The following is a 16222-nucleotide window of genomic DNA, read 5'->3' on the forward strand; positions in this document are numbered from 1 at the left end:
CATTTAATTGAGTACTTAACATGGTCTCGGATAAAATTTATTTGCAAAAAGTCATCACAAAGAATCAAAAACGCCCAAGTGTGTCAGTATTTTCCTTCAATCCAACTAAGAGGGGATGTCAGTATCCATGGAACAAATTTGAGACATTTTGGCAAGTCACCCAAAATTCGTTTTCACTCCTACTTTAATACTTTGTAGCCCAGTAAGTCCTAATAATTGTGGTGAAGCTTTTTTGGGAATATATTTTAGTTTTCGAGAAATGACTTTCCTCGTTCGACCGCTGAAATATGCAAATTTTCACCGTGAATATTACCCGATTTGTGTGACCTCGTGTAACGAATATGCTTGACCTCCGGTATTTCTGTTGACATAATCCTTTGTTTTATCATCTAACCTTAACCCCCTGTCACTACTGAAGCTGGCAAAGAAAGATTTAGTTTTTGGTGAATACTTTTGTCCGACATACTTTTCCTTTGTCGAAAAGTAGCATCAAAACAAAGATAGTTTTAACACTGACCGATATAACAGAATCTACTGAGATTCCAGATTACAACAGACAAAAGGATGGTTATAAAGTAACTGTAAAAGTTTCCTTGTGTATTTGTGCTGTTCTACCTTGACACGAACTCAAAGTCCGGCAAAATTTACTTGCTAGCGACTATGAAATATACATGGTGTGCTTACCTATCGCCACCGTTTAATGGCATAAATCTCTACAATTTGTAAACAAATCTAACATAACACTCTTACTTTGTTTATTTATGATTTTATTAGCTGTTTCGATTATTATAATATGCCTGGGTATTGCTGTTTGCCAGGAGCCTTCATTTTGCGTTGTGTTTTCCCCTTCCCCATTTATATCATAGGCTAGTCACGCAATAATTGATACCGACACAAATGAATATTTACCCTGTATAAAGATTTTTCTTTATGTTGCATAGAAAATATTAGAATATCTGCTTTTTGAGGTCACTAATTGTTGTTTCAGTGCCTGCGAAGCAGTTAAAAGCGGGTTGTTGCTTCAACGCTATTGAAATTTATAGTATTCTGACAGGAAAGCAAAGCGTGATGCTCCGGGGATAAAATCTTTTAGGGGACCTTTTACATGATATCGGAATGAGTTTTGGTGAAGAACGAGTTCATCCCGGTTGTCACATGATACCAGAGTCCTATCTGTATGAATCCTCTTGGAGCGAGGGAAGCATAGAAAAAGAGAGAAAAGGACATAAATACTTGTTGCGTTCGACGTTAGGAGAACGCTTCGTAATCTTTGGGGATCCTGTGGTCGATGGGATACCTGTGCATGCCAGGCGTGAAGATTCGAGATTTTTGGTTACTTGGACGGGCGATGTTCAAAATCTGCGCCATTTTGAATAATAATTAAGCGCGCGCACGAATTTTAAGCCCAATAGCCGGCCAAAGAAATTGCGGGCTCACCTGGTTTACATGCGCACACAACTATTTTTATGCGCAAGCAACTATACCTCGTGCGAGTGCGCACGCAACTATACCTCGTGCGAGTGCAAGCTGCTCGTGCGTCCGTGTCGCCTCCGTGGATATCTTTGGATTATTCGGTAAGTTCATTTATTTTTCTCAAACTTCATGCGATGTTTCTTAAAAAGTTCATCGCTTCAACTTGTCAAAGCCTTACCAGGAAACTTTTTAGTACTCCAAGAGCATGTAGAAAGCCCGATGTCGGCGTTGTCCGAACTACAACAAACCGAAGACCTTCGCTGCTCTCCTGCTTTGAATTGATGTCCTCGAATTTGCCGAACAACAAAGCAAATCAACCGATAACTCTGACACAAAGTTGTCTCAAAGCAAATCTACCAAGCCATTGTGCTTTGACCCATAGCGGTCACAAATACAAACCAAACAAACCGAGTCATTGTACTCGGTGGCCATTGCGCCAAATGACCCGTTGTGGTCACAAAGCAAATAAACCGAGTCATTCTGCTCGATGGCCATTGCGCCAAATGAAAAGTGACAAAAGTCAAATGGTTACCGGGCTGATAAGTGGTGATTGTAGTTCACAAGATCATGATAAGGCTTTGACAAGTTATTCTTCAGAGAAAATTGAAAATCATAGTGTAACTATTTCTGAAAATGTTGAAGTTCGTAAGAAAAGAGTGAATTGTCAGAGGAAAAGGGACAGGGAACCATCTCGCGTTCCTGTTAAAATAATTCTAAAGGCACTAAGTAATACGAAGTCTAGGAATAGAATCAAGTCTTTTGTAAGACAACATCTTCCAGACAGTTCTTTTATCACTAATTTATGTAGAAATTACAACACCTGGAAATTCTGGTATAACAATGATCATTATTATAGTAAATTTGTTTTTTACATGAACATACAGAAAAGAAAATTTACAACAACAGATAACTATTCTACATGTAACTGTAGACAAACACATATCCGTGTGGCAGATTTAATGAATTCTGGTGGAAAAAGCTTTCCTCAAACTCATAATGATAATTCAAAATTAAATGGAGGTATGTCTCCTGAGAATGCTGTTAGTCATGATTTACCATGGGATTGTTTAACTGAAAGGCTTCGTCTCATAGGACTTATACCACATGATGTAGGTGGATTTGGAGATTGTTTCTTTAAATCAGTTTCGCACCAACTGTATAGGACTACTGACTTGCATCTTGAAATTCGTATGGCTGGAATTGGCCATTTACAGAGTTACCCAGAATTGTATATTGAAAGCATTTCTAATGATCACTGAAATAACTATATTCAACAAATGTCAAAACAAGGCACATGGTGTGATAACATCATAATGCAAGCTGTGGCCAATGCATACAACTGTGTCATTCATATCACACAGTCTAATATAAATTCACCTGAAAGTACAATCTTAACTCCTGTTGCTGATCAGGATGGACGAAAGACAATATTTATTGGATATATTAACGAGTTGCATTATGTTTCAACATTGACTGACAAAAACAGTAGATATAAAAACAAACTCACATGCAAAAAGAGAAAATTATCAAAACCAATGAAAACAGACATGGTAGACTTCTTAAGCACAGAAATTACATGAAAAGAGTCAAATATACAGAAACAGCTAATGAAAGGGCAAGCAGACTTGAAGATAAGAGAGGCACTTATAGAAAAACAATGTCTGAAGAGACTGCTGAAAAGCGAAAAGAGAGACTTAAAAATAATAGAGACACTTATAGAAAAAGAGTGTCTGAAGAAACTGTTGAAAAGCAAAAAGAGAGACTAAAAAGTTACAAAGACTCTTATAGAAAAAGAACGTCTGAAGAAACTGTTGAAAAGCGAAAAGAGAGACTTGCAAATAGGAGAGCCAGTTATAAAAGGTCTCAAACAATTTCTGCAGGACAAAAAGAGAGCTCTGCTGGTCCAGTTCACGAACAAAAACATGCACAAAATAACATGAACGATTTTCATAAGTCCAATCAGTATTCAGTTTGCCAATGCACTGTCTGTTTTGAAGCATGGCCATTGAAATCCAGTCCAAGGAAGGTTGATCACTACCAGTGTCAGAGGTGCATACGAGATAAACAACAACCAAAAAAGTTTTCGCTAACCCACGATTAAAGCTTAATCAAAGATTTAATCTCTTTTGTTTAAAAAGATTTCAAAAGCTAATTATAAGCTGCACATGAAGTCAAATCGAAAAATAAAACTAAAGAGCAAGAATCCTTAAGAAAATCTGTCTTGGTTATTAATTTAACTGGAATAAAAATTGACGCTAACCCTGGGTTTGCTTAATCGCGCTTTGAACAACCCGGCCCTGGTTACTGTTAAGATAAGAAAAATAGTTAAACAATGCTATGACACACAAACACGAAATATTTAGACATGAAAAAAAATCTAAGTTTCATAGCATTTTGAACTTCATCACAGCTTCATGTTCCAGTTGTTGTTATAAAATTTAGTCTATCTATGTTAAACTATGGTATGACATGCAAACACCAGAACTTTTAAACATTGCAAAAAGTTTCATAGCATTACCAACTTCATAACTTTCTTGAAACTATTCAATTTACTATTATTCATGTTACCGTTACAAAAATTAGTCTCACTCATTTAGTATCTGAACTACATTGTAAATGAGTAGATTGACATGTTTTAATTATTGCATTTTACCTTGTGACTAATCGAGTTAGTATCATCCAGGTTACTGTTAAGTTAAGAATTGTTAAACAATGCTATGACACACAGACACGAAACGTTTAGACATGGAAAAATCTAATTTTCATAACATTTTGAACTTCATCATAGCCTCATGTTGTTGTTATAAAATCTACTCTATCATGTTCAGTTTTTCAAGATACTGAGTAGACTAACATGTTTTGTTACATTTTCCCTTGCAACTAACCAATCCCTTGTAACTATTCAAGTTACTATCATTCATGTTACTTACAAAAGTTAGTCTCCCACAATCAGTATCTAAACTACATTGTAACTAAGTAGATAAACATCTTTGGTTACATATTTGGGTTTCACTATTAAAGTTGCTATTGTTCATGTTGCTCTTTAAATACTTCGTCTTTCTCATTTAATCTCTCAACTAATTTCCTCCTCTGTTTTTGTATGATTTTAGCTAAATTCATTGAACTTCTAACGCACTTATTAATCTTTGATTACTACTAGTTTTTAACAGGCTAAATTATCTTGAATGTAACCGCGGTATGAAATTCATTTCTTTCCGGAACGAAACTTATCTTGGAATTATTTAAAGGTACCTTAGGGTAGGCCCTTCCCGATTATACTAGCAAGTTTTTTGGCATTATGTGGTTAAAAAGCATTTTTTCACACTTTTTCTTCCAGTATAACAGATCGATTTACGAGCAAAAAACGGCGCTACCATGGGGAGTCCAGTTTCCGCTGTTATTGCTAACCTGTACATGGAGAGTTTCGAAGAACAAGCGATAAATACATCATCCTACGATGATGCCAAAGCCTAAATATTTCTTTGCCAGCTTCAGTAATGACAAGGAATTAAGTTTAGTTGATAAAACAGAAGTTTATGTTGACAGAAATACTGAAGGTCAAGTAAATTCGTTACATGAGGTCACACAACTCAGGTAATAGTCACGGTAAAAATTTGCATATTTGAGCGGTCAAACTAAAAAAATTATTTCTCGAAAACTAAAATACATTTTCACAAAAAAAACTACACCACAATCATTAGGACATATTGGGCTACAAAACATGAAAGTAGGAGTGAAAGCAAATTTTGGGTGACTTTCCGCTGTTTGTCTGATGCACGTTGACATTAGCTCTTAATTTTCTTTAAATTGAGCTGCCAAGTTCAAGCACCGAAAAATTTACAAACCAGATCCGTTCCGAGGCTGTCGATAGAATATTTGCGGCAAAAAGAAAAAAAAAAGGCTAAAATCATTTTTTTTCCTTCATTGTTGTAGTAACGTTCGGCCAATGTCGGCATGGGAAACAACATGATATAAGCAACAGCTGTCAGAGATTATTTGCTACAGTGAGTTCAGAGCAGGGGAACTTCAAAGCACTGCCACATCTCGCAGTAGAATATGCCGATAAGGTTTCTGGAGATTTAAGTCGCAGTCTCTCTAGAAGCGGACCGGTTCATCTCAGTTCAAAAAAATTTATCTCTTTCAAACTATTCCCATGAATCAGTCTTAGTCTAAAAGTATACGAAGCAACCTTAATTTCCAGAAATAATATAAATAAATTTTTCCTGTGCGAAAATCGGTTCTGCGCTCAAAGGTCTATTTTTTGATAGTATTAACTATCAAAAATGGCTCGTTTTTTCACAAAATTCTTGTTTGAAGAACTTTTTCGCTTCGCTTATTTAGATCGATCATTTATAAGAACAAATCACGTAATTTTTTTTATTTTTCAATGGTTTTTGACACTGAAAATTGTTTTTTCGCTTAACACCTATTTCCTTCTGCTGCCATGACCGTAAACATGCAACTTTCAATCTCGCCTCTACCTAAAAGTCCAACTTGTTCCCGATGACATTTTTATTCAGAATAATTAAAATAAGAGAGAGGGGTATAAAAATTCGAAAATATTTTGTGATTTCGGTTTAATTTTTTTAGCAGAGCGGGCTCATTTTCGAATATTACAAACAACACTGCACGAAGAGCGGACTTAACTGTATATGAAATTTACGTATACAACTTATGGTTGACGCCTGAATTGAGCACTTTGAAGCTTCTTTATGCTTGTTGATGCCATGAAACAGCATTTAGAAGAGAAAATTCTCAATCCCATCCGCCGAAAGTTGACTCTTCGCCCTAAGCGACCTATTGTTTTCTTTATCACTCAGTGTTGAAATGAAAAATGCAGGAAATGGCACTTTCGAGAACCTAGATTTAAAATCTTCTGTAAGAGCATGCTCCTAGATTCATTACTTTGAACGGTGTTATCTTCTCGTGCGTTCACCTTAAAAACCTCACGCTACACCTGGAGGATGTCAACTTCTCGAAGAAATCGGAATAAATTTACAATAATACCCACCAGCGCTACGCTTAAAAATACAAACGTATTAACAATTCATCGGCGGAGTGACGGTGGCGCCGTAATTTCATTCATCGCTACATACATGCATTGCATGAGGCCACAAAGTTTGTTGGATGTGATATATATTACTACGACCCTTATAAAGCCACTATCACACTGACAACGACGCATTTTTTAAGAAAGATGGCTTCAAATCAGACTAACCGTTTTCAGAGCCTGGGTTTAGCAGCATAGGAGTTCATAGACGGACGGGAAAATGAAAACACCAAGAAAAAGACTAAACAATATGTTGCTCTGTTCCATGAATTTCTTGTTTTGAAAGGCGAGACAAGTTTCTCAGCGAGTTCCTTATAATGCTTCGCAAAAAAGAAGACAACTAGGAATACGAGCCTAATTCCTTAAGGGCATTCTTCGCTAGCTTTGAGCGCCATTCGAAGAAAAATAAACTATGGACTTTGCTTTATGAAAGACGTCCAGTTCGAGCAAACTCGGAGACCGCTTCAGTCAAAGCAAAGGGATCTAAAACGGAAAGGCATGGGCAACAAGCCTAATGCTTCTGCTGCTTTAAGTGAGGAAGATGTTCAAGTTCTGTTTGAAAGGATCTCTTGGGAAGTTCCACGGCAGAAGCGCCTTTGAACACGGTATGGTTCAACAACATAATCCAGTTCGGGTTACTGGGCTGCAAGGGGCACAAAGAAATGTGTTCAAGGGGAGACTTAAAACTTTGTCAAAACTTCCACGGGGCAGGAGTACCTCGAATTCACTGAAAGAGAAACCAAAACTCGTTCAGGAAACGATCCATGGAATGTAAGAGCCATTGCACCGAAAATTTTTGCTGTGCCGAACGACCAGGAATGTCCAGTAAAGGCCTACAAAGTCTACGCAGAAAAGCGACCCGCGGAAATGAAATCCGAAGACCGGATGCACTGTTTTACTTTGGCAGTAAATAATGTAAAATCTGGAAACAACGACGTGCTGCCAACTGATATTATGCAACTGTCAGGACACAACGTTCAAAGTACCACTAGCTACTCTACCGTCTCACAGAAACAACAGTTGAACATGTCTCACACTCTCACTGGAAAGTTTGACTCCCCATTTTTTAGTGAGCAGTGGAATCAGATGGCCGCTCGCATTAATACGAAATTTAGAGGAAAGAGGAAGACTCTTATTCACAGACTTCAGAAAACTAGTTTGTTTTTAAAACACAAATATGGCACGATTAGTCTATCATTTCCCACAAAAAAATTATGAGTCTGTTAATTAAACAGAGTTAGCTATTGTTCAACAAAGCGGCGTTCTAAGTTATTCTAAATGTGGCTAATCTTAGGATATCAACTTTACTAATTATGGAGAGCGTAAATAAGGCATAAAACGCGGACTAGAAAATCATTTATCTGCCCAAAATAATGCATTTACAAACAGGTTAGGTGACGACAGTCAAAGGAATAAAGTTCGGTAAATAGACTGTCAGTTAATAAAAAAAAAAGTATATTAGTTATTTGATTGTTTTGTTCACTCCTTCAGATAAAGGAAAAAAAGTGGCGTTCTCGTTGTAAGAGGGAATCGAACCCCATTAAGCCTATTTAGAGAGCGCAAGCGCTACCACTGCACCACACGGAGTGATTTCCTTACAAATTTTTCTTTAACGATCTATTTAGCGAATGAATTTTCCTAAACCGATGGATGTTTCAAATGAAAATGTGTTAATGCAGCTTTATTAGGATATAACCCAAATAAGCGATATCACCCACGCATTCAAACGGCTGCTTTGAAGGTCGGATTCCATGCGTTGCTCTTACAAAAATATTCAAAAAGACTCCAAACTTACAGCCACCACAGCCAGGTATTGTTACTGAAAATGCTTGATGGTAAATTCTTTAACTCGTTGTTGTTCAACCTCCTATCAAAAATAAATGAATATATTTTTAATTACATGGTATACAACAAAAACGTTCAGAGAATAAGAGTGCCCTAAAAAAAGTTATCATTTCTGTTGTAATGCTCTGATAGAAAGGCCTGAAATAAGCCCACAATTATTACATAATAATTTGTATATGGGGTTGTCACATTTTTCCTTTTCCTTTTTTTTCTTTTTAAATTTTTTGTCCCTTCGTCCAAAAGAGAATATTTATAGGAAAATTGAAACACAGACCTGAGTACTGAACCACATAGAATATTCTCGACTTGTTAATGTGGCTATTTAAGGAAGAGGGAAAGGTTCAAAGGGCGAAATTCTATCCCAGAATAATTCCGTTGGCAAATTTCCTTACAAATGTTTCTTTGATAATCTATTTCGCGAACAAATTTTCCTGAACTAATGCATGTTTCAAAGGACATTTCATAGTCCAAGTGTTAATGCAGCTGCAGCCATGCGGCCACTCTAGATGGGTATTGCAACTGAAAATGCCTGATGGTAAATTCCTCAGCTGGTTGTTGTTCAACAGCCTATCATAAATAACTCAATGCATTTTCAATTGCATTCTATACGACAACAAAGTTCAAGGAATAAGAGTGCTCGAAAACTGAAAAAGTTGTTACTTCTCTTCTCAAAAAAAAAAAGACAAACAAAACAAAAAGCCAAAGCAAGTAAAAGCTTTGGCAACCCCTGTGTGCAAAAAAGCAAACAAAAACAAACGAACAGGGTAAGGTATGAGTATCATTTGGTTTCCGGTTCACGCGACATTTCCCAATTATGATCTACTCACGAGAATGTCCAATTAGTTTATTTAATTTATGAGAATTATATTTTTAACATGGATACATTTATCTTGTAGGAATTGAAAGACTCAAGTAATTTTTACGCACATAGATTGTCACATTATACTTTAAGCGTTATTTATTTGCTTGATTTATCTCGTTGCTTTAAGCCCATGCTCCCACGAAATGTTAGTACGGAAGCCATTAGAAATATGTAAAATCGTCATTATTTAAATCAAAGGTTCAGGTGGATGTTGCTTTGAAATGAAAGTCTCCTAGTTTATGAATCCTTCTTAGTTTCGAATCTTTAGTCCATCGTTCATTATTTTACATCTGGATGTTTAAATGCAATTGTATTCCAGAGAATAACACCCCTTATAATTAATAGACTGTTCTTTCATAGACTCGCGAGTGCGCACAAGAAAAAAAAATTGTGCGCGCGTTATTTTAAAAAACACAACCACACGCTGCATGACAAAAAAATCGATTTCACTGTTACTTCATCTCTTCAGTCGAAGGAAGCGAGTACAGCAAATGACCGTCATTTAATTGAGTACTAAACATGCCTCTGATGTAATCTATTTGCAAAAAGTCAACACAAAGAATCAAACTCCGAAGTGCGTCAGTATTTTCCCGCAATCCAACTAAGAACAAATTTGAAATATTTGGGCGAGTCGCCCAAAATTCGTTTTGACTCCTACTTTTATATTTTGTAGCCCAATGTCCTAATAATTGCACAGCAGTTTTTTTGTGAAAATATATTTTAGTTTTCGAGAAATGACTTTTCTTGTTCGACCGCTCAAATATGCGAATTTTCACCGTGAATATTACCCGAGTTGTGTGACCTCGTGTAACGAATATACTTGACTTCCGATATTTCTGTCAACATAGAAAAAGCATAGAAAAAGACAGAAAAGGACACATATACTTTTTTTTTAACAGGCTAGATTGTCTTGAATGTAAACGCGGTATGAAATCCATTTCTTTCCAGAACGAAACTCATTTTGGAATAATGTAAAAGGTACCTTAGGGACGGACCATTAGATTTTTGAGGTGTGGGGGATTTTTGCTAATTGTACGATGTTTTTTCTTCCTTTAAGGCTGTGATCGATTTTTTGGGGCTTCTTACCCAACCCCCCAGCCCCCCTCGTACCCCTAATCAAAAATCTAACGGTCCGTCACTCAGATGCTCTCAGGTCCTAGAACTTTTTTTGGGATGACATAGTTTGGTAAATATTAAAATTACTGTACGTCTGCATTTGTTAAACAGACTATTCAATTGCATTCAGAACTCGATGTGTGCACTTCTAGTGCATTGAGTATTCTTTTGTAACATGGCCAAAGATCTTGCGATATCTACTGTTCAAGCTATTGTTTCTTTTCAAAGAGGCATCAGAATTATTTTCGTGTCAAATTTGCAAGCAATACGACCGATCACGTTTCCGCAACGTTTTAGGACAACTCGGCATCTATTCTCCATTCAGTTGCTATTAACCTAAAATCTTCAATGTAGAAGATAAACGAACGAAGTTTGAACGGTTAAAAGGAGATATTGGTCAATTTTCAGAATCATGCAAACGATCTTTGACACGAGCGCAATTGAGCAAACACATGGATTTGCGTTGTTTTTAAGAAGTTGGTGGATGGAAGCTATAGATCTAACCGCGGGTTTAAGGCAATCCGTGACCTCATTAGTGTATAAACAATGCACTGATATGTTTTTCAAGCCCGATTAACGCCTGTATTTTGAGAATTCTTTCGTACAAAGTAGTGAATTTTTAATATGTAAAATATTTCAGCTGAAGTTTCCATATTTTGTCTGTGAACTAACTGAATACATCTTGTAACTTGCAGCAAGATGGAGTTCCCAGAGCTACATTGTTGTAGTCGCTGCGCGCTGAACAAAATCTTTGACATTTTACACTTTCGATCGCCGGTTCACAGGGGTGGTCTGGTCAAAAATCATTTTTGACTTGTGGCGACGCAAAAAGAGAGAATTGGAGAACAACTAGAGTATTCTTGAAACATGCGTCCTAAACCCTTTTCATGGGAAAAAAATAAAAGAAAACTTTTTTCTAAAGGGAAGTCGAGAGGACCGCTCTTAGTGAGAGCGGCGCTTAAAATCATCTCTTTGTGCTATATTATCTCACTGGTCAGTCGAATATACTTCCAGTACGTTTCGACGGTAGGGTAAGGCTAAAACCAAGGGAAAAATTAAACATGTTCTAGCTCCGCAAATCATTGAAAGTTGGGCAAACCACGATCCTTTGTCGCGCTCGACTATGTATTCTTTCCTTTCAGACAGGTTTTGTGCCTTTCGGTTCTGGATTTGCATTGGATTTTATCCAAGCCATTTGTTTCCTTTCTTCTCATTTCACGTGAAAGTCTTGTTTAAATAGTCAATTTCAATTTGTTGGGGAAAATCACCGATGCAAAATCGTTCATAACGGAATTCAGAAAAAAGTTTTTGTTAAAAGTTTTGTATGAGGCTACTTTCATATTCTATTTCATAATACATCTTACACTTTTCTAAACATAAACCATTCTTTACATTCTTTACATTTATAACCTCAAAATCTCTCTAAAGAGAAACAATCTCTTTGATTCAATGCTGTACACACTTATCACCTATTGAATATTCCTGCCGCCCCTAACAAATTTGAAAATTATATTACACCCAAAAGGCTTGAAAAATGACACAATGAAAACAACCTTCCAATTACCTATTGTTATAATGCATGAGGCTTTACCATACGAACTGATATGATGTGTAGACCACTTCATGAGTCAGGCGACGTTAATTTGTTTTCATGAGGGTGGGGGGTAGGGTAGTTAATTAAGATACCAAAAGAAGTATGAAAGGGAAAAATAATGAACTAATAATAAAGAATGTGTGGAATAGACAGACGTTGGCAGAGAAGAGTAAGGACAATTTTCTCGTGGTACGACTGGTTTGCGGCCCAGTCTGGGTTTCCATACGGGAAGTTAGTTTTTAAACATGCCCAGAAGTGGCCTTTTCGAACGGTGCCACACAGCTGCATGATACCGGTGTACAAATGTATGTAATATTTTCCGCAGCCAGCCGTAAAATTGTGCCTTATTTACCGATAATACTGGAGGTGGGGAAACTAAAACACTGACAAAATCATTTTAATTTATTTGCCTAAATTGAAAAAAAAAAAAAACACAAAAACGCAGGAAATGGCATTTCCGAAACCCTAGATTTAAAAATGTTCTGTAAGAACATGCCCCCAGATTTCTTATAAAAAGTAAGTTTCTAAAGAAACTGTGGTGCTGCGTCGGTGGGAGAGTATAGCAGGTAATTTAGTGTTAACAACTGCCTGGGTTGAAAACGTAAATTAAACACCGTAAAGGGTAAAAAAAAAAAACGGTTTAACAATTCATCGGCAGTGTGACGGTAGCGGCGAGATTCGTAATTTCGTTCGTCGCCATATACGTGCATTGCATGAGGCTACAGAGTTTGTCGGATGTGATGTGATACATTATTGCGGCCATTAAATAACCACCAACACAATGATAACGAGACTTGTGAAAATCATAATTCCCCGCGATGGATATTCGATTAGATAAACTAAAAGCAGGGAATTAGACAGGAGTACCGATCGTTACGTTTAGCTTTTCGTAAATACTACGAGTACGTTTCGGTAGCTGGGTATGGCTAATACCAACATTGTGTGAGATAGGGCGTATCGCGGTGCTGAAACCACACGATACAGACCCGTATTCTTCGAGAACACGGACATATCCGGACGTACCGTGTTCCAAGACATGCGATGTGTCCACCGAGTGTCAGGAACTTTATTCGTTCCAAATCGGACCTAACCCGTCGCATGGAAAATCCGATGTCAGGATACGTCATTGAAACGCGGCGTGTGGAGACCTGGAAATTTCCTTATACTTTCAGATTTGCCGCAAATAATGGCGTACCGTATACGAGCTTGCGGTCAGTCAAATTGTGTCTTTCTTTCGTGTCTTTCTAAAAATTGTCTTTTCCACCGTGAGAACAGTTTCACTAAGTATTCTTGTCCCGAAATTCTACGGTACCAGACGAATCGATCTGTATTCTAGAACCCGATTTTCCACGGTAATACGAGAATCGCGTAGTATTCAAGAACCCGAAATTCCACGGTACTAGACAAATCGGTCTGTATTCTAGAAGCCGGTTTTCCACGTTACTATGAGAATGGCTTGATATTCAAGAACCCGAAATTTCTCGATACTTGAAGAATAGATTCGTATTCTAGATTTTGATATTCCACGGTACGAGAAATTTCACTCGGCATTCTTGATCCACACTACATACTATCAGGCGTTCTTGGAAAAAGCAACGAATTCTCCCGATAATTCTGCACCCTCTTACTAGTGTATTTTTCTCAGAACCTTTACTCTTAAAACAATAAATTATTTAATATCTAATAAATAATCCTCAAAATGGCCAATTTACAGAATCTATTTCATCATGTGATGACTAACAACTAATACCCCATTCACACCAGCAAAACATGTTTTGTTAAACTGGTTTTCATTGAATGAAAATTATAAACAGAGACCTGAAAAACTTGATTTTCCATTGGATTCAAGTACTAGCTAACTTGCATTTCCAATGTGCTACATTCAAGTCAAAAATATTCGGTTAAATAGTTTCTATGAAGAAAAAAAAAATTAAACTGTGTTTAACAAAACAACTTTTAAACATGTTTAAGCTTTGGTGTGAATGGGGCATAAGTCTAACATTATGCACAAAAAGGGAAAAAATTTAGATTGTGTGTAATAATTAAATATACTAAGCTAAAAGTGCTTAATGCTTGACATGGATGAAAGCAACATTTTCAATATTTACATAAATCATTACACCACGACAATAATTTTAGTATTATGAAAAGACATTTTTTCATCAGTCAGATATGAAGACAAGAATAACAAAAAGAAATGTCTATACTCTAATATTAGAGAGTAATAAAATTTTATCAAAAACAACAATAAATTCTAAGCAAGTCATACCATGTTAACAACTTAGTGGGCCCTGGTTATTTACTGAGCTGGATAGTGCCTTTTTGAAGCCAATTCTTTAACATAAAAGCTGTTTGAAGAGCACAATAATTCAAGAAGCTTGTTTGAAATCATTCCAATCAAATTAACTGTGGCATATCCAAAACTGTAGTATTCTTTACAAAGGTCTTCAGTACATCTAATACTACTTCAACAATAAATGGAGTTGATCGCCACAAAATTCTATGTTATTTAAGGATTCTTCCCACAGATTTTTGAACTGTTTGCAATAGCTGGCAGATTATGTTCCAATCAAGATGAGAGAGAGAGAAAGTGGCATCATTTGTTAATTTTTCAGTTTGTGAAACCAGCTAATGCAATATGTTATAGTAGTAATGCTTTGTTAGAAAGGTGCATAAAGACGAACAAAACTAAATATAGGTTTAAGTTATTGACCAAGCTTGTTTGGAAGGTGATAAAATTTTTGTGTGTTTATGAACTGAGACTTTGTCAAGATCTGTGAAGACATGAAAAGTAAACAAGGCCAATTGCTCAGCGTCTTGACTTAAATGAGATATTCACATGGCCAACAAAGTTTGCTTGTAGGAAAAATGCTTGAGGGAAAATCACAGACAAATAAAATCCTGTCTTCCCCATTTGCCAGTCAATCGCAAAAAATCAGGGGACTTTGCAGAGAGCCAGAAACAAGTCACTTCAAGTTGTTTTAAATGACAGAAAAGACCACAATACACAAGAACACAGGCTTCTCCATCTCCTTATGGTTTGGTTGGATCAAAATGGCAGACTATTAAGCATGGTAGAAAATCTTTTTTTGTCTTGTGAAAGTATTGCTTTTCAGTCACAAGTAAGCAAAGCTTTAATTTGTCCAGCAAATTTTAATGTGGCTTCTTGTTTTGAAATGTGCCACCCCTCTAGGAGGGACAATCTCTTAACTTTGGTTGTCCTTTGTCCCCACCTAGAAAGGGAAATTAAATTCTTTGACTACACCCTTTGCAAAGTCCCCTCCCTTAACCAAGGTTCCCCCCTCCAGGAGATGGCTGATGATAGGTGCATTTCCAAAACATTCCACAGACGAACTCTTAATATCCTGAATAGATATCTTTTACTCACCCTTCACTTCCACAAAACTAAAGTTTAACTTCTTGTTTGTTGTGCAACAAGTGCACATCACCCTTAAATTCAAACAAAATTAATTTTAAGAACATTAACGTTTCTTATAAGAACAGTGTATGTGAAATTAAAGGTGAAAAGTTAAATAAGGGAGTTAAGTTCAAATTCTAATAATATCATGGGTAACAAATTATGCTTACAATTGTGTGGTTTAAAATTTCTAGCCAGAATACAAGATGTTTTATTTACAAAAACAAGCAACTTAGGGACAAATAAAGAAATAAATGTTTAACCATTTGTCTCATGACATAGAGTCAGGCTATCAAAAGTTTGACAGCAATGTTTCCTACTGCTACACTGCTAGTCTTTGTCAGGCAGCAAGTTTGAATGTTTACATGTTGCTATATGTAGTACTTTGGTGTTTTGTCATTGGTACATTGTAGTACTCTGTCCTTGGTGCATTTCAATCCTCGTTATTATTCCAACTAGCAGATGTTATTCCCTCATAGGTCCGCTTTGTTACTGACCGGCTGTGATGCTTTTTAACTGTATCCATCCACACTTCAGAAATTTTGATCCCACTCTCTCTAATGATGTTATTAGGGTAAAGTTTTATGTGGATGGCTTCTTCATCAATAATGACAGCAGAATTTAAATTCCTTAAGCATGGATGCCCATAATCAAAAAGCATAACAGCTATTCAGTAAAAAAGCTGACCTACGGGAGAACAACATCTACTGGTTGGAATAATAATGAAGATCAAAATATCCCAATGATGGAGGGCCAAAATGTACCAACGACAAAACACCAAGGTGCTACATATAGCAACACATAAACATTTGACTTCATCACCTGATGTAGAAGACTAGCAGTGTAGCTGTTGAAACACCCAAT

The sequence above is a fragment of the Pocillopora damicornis genome, chromosome 1 (assembly GCF_964200805.1).
Source record: "Pocillopora damicornis chromosome 1, jaPocDami1.2, whole genome shotgun sequence".
Taxonomy (NCBI): domain Eukaryota; kingdom Metazoa; phylum Cnidaria; class Anthozoa; order Scleractinia; family Pocilloporidae; genus Pocillopora; species Pocillopora damicornis.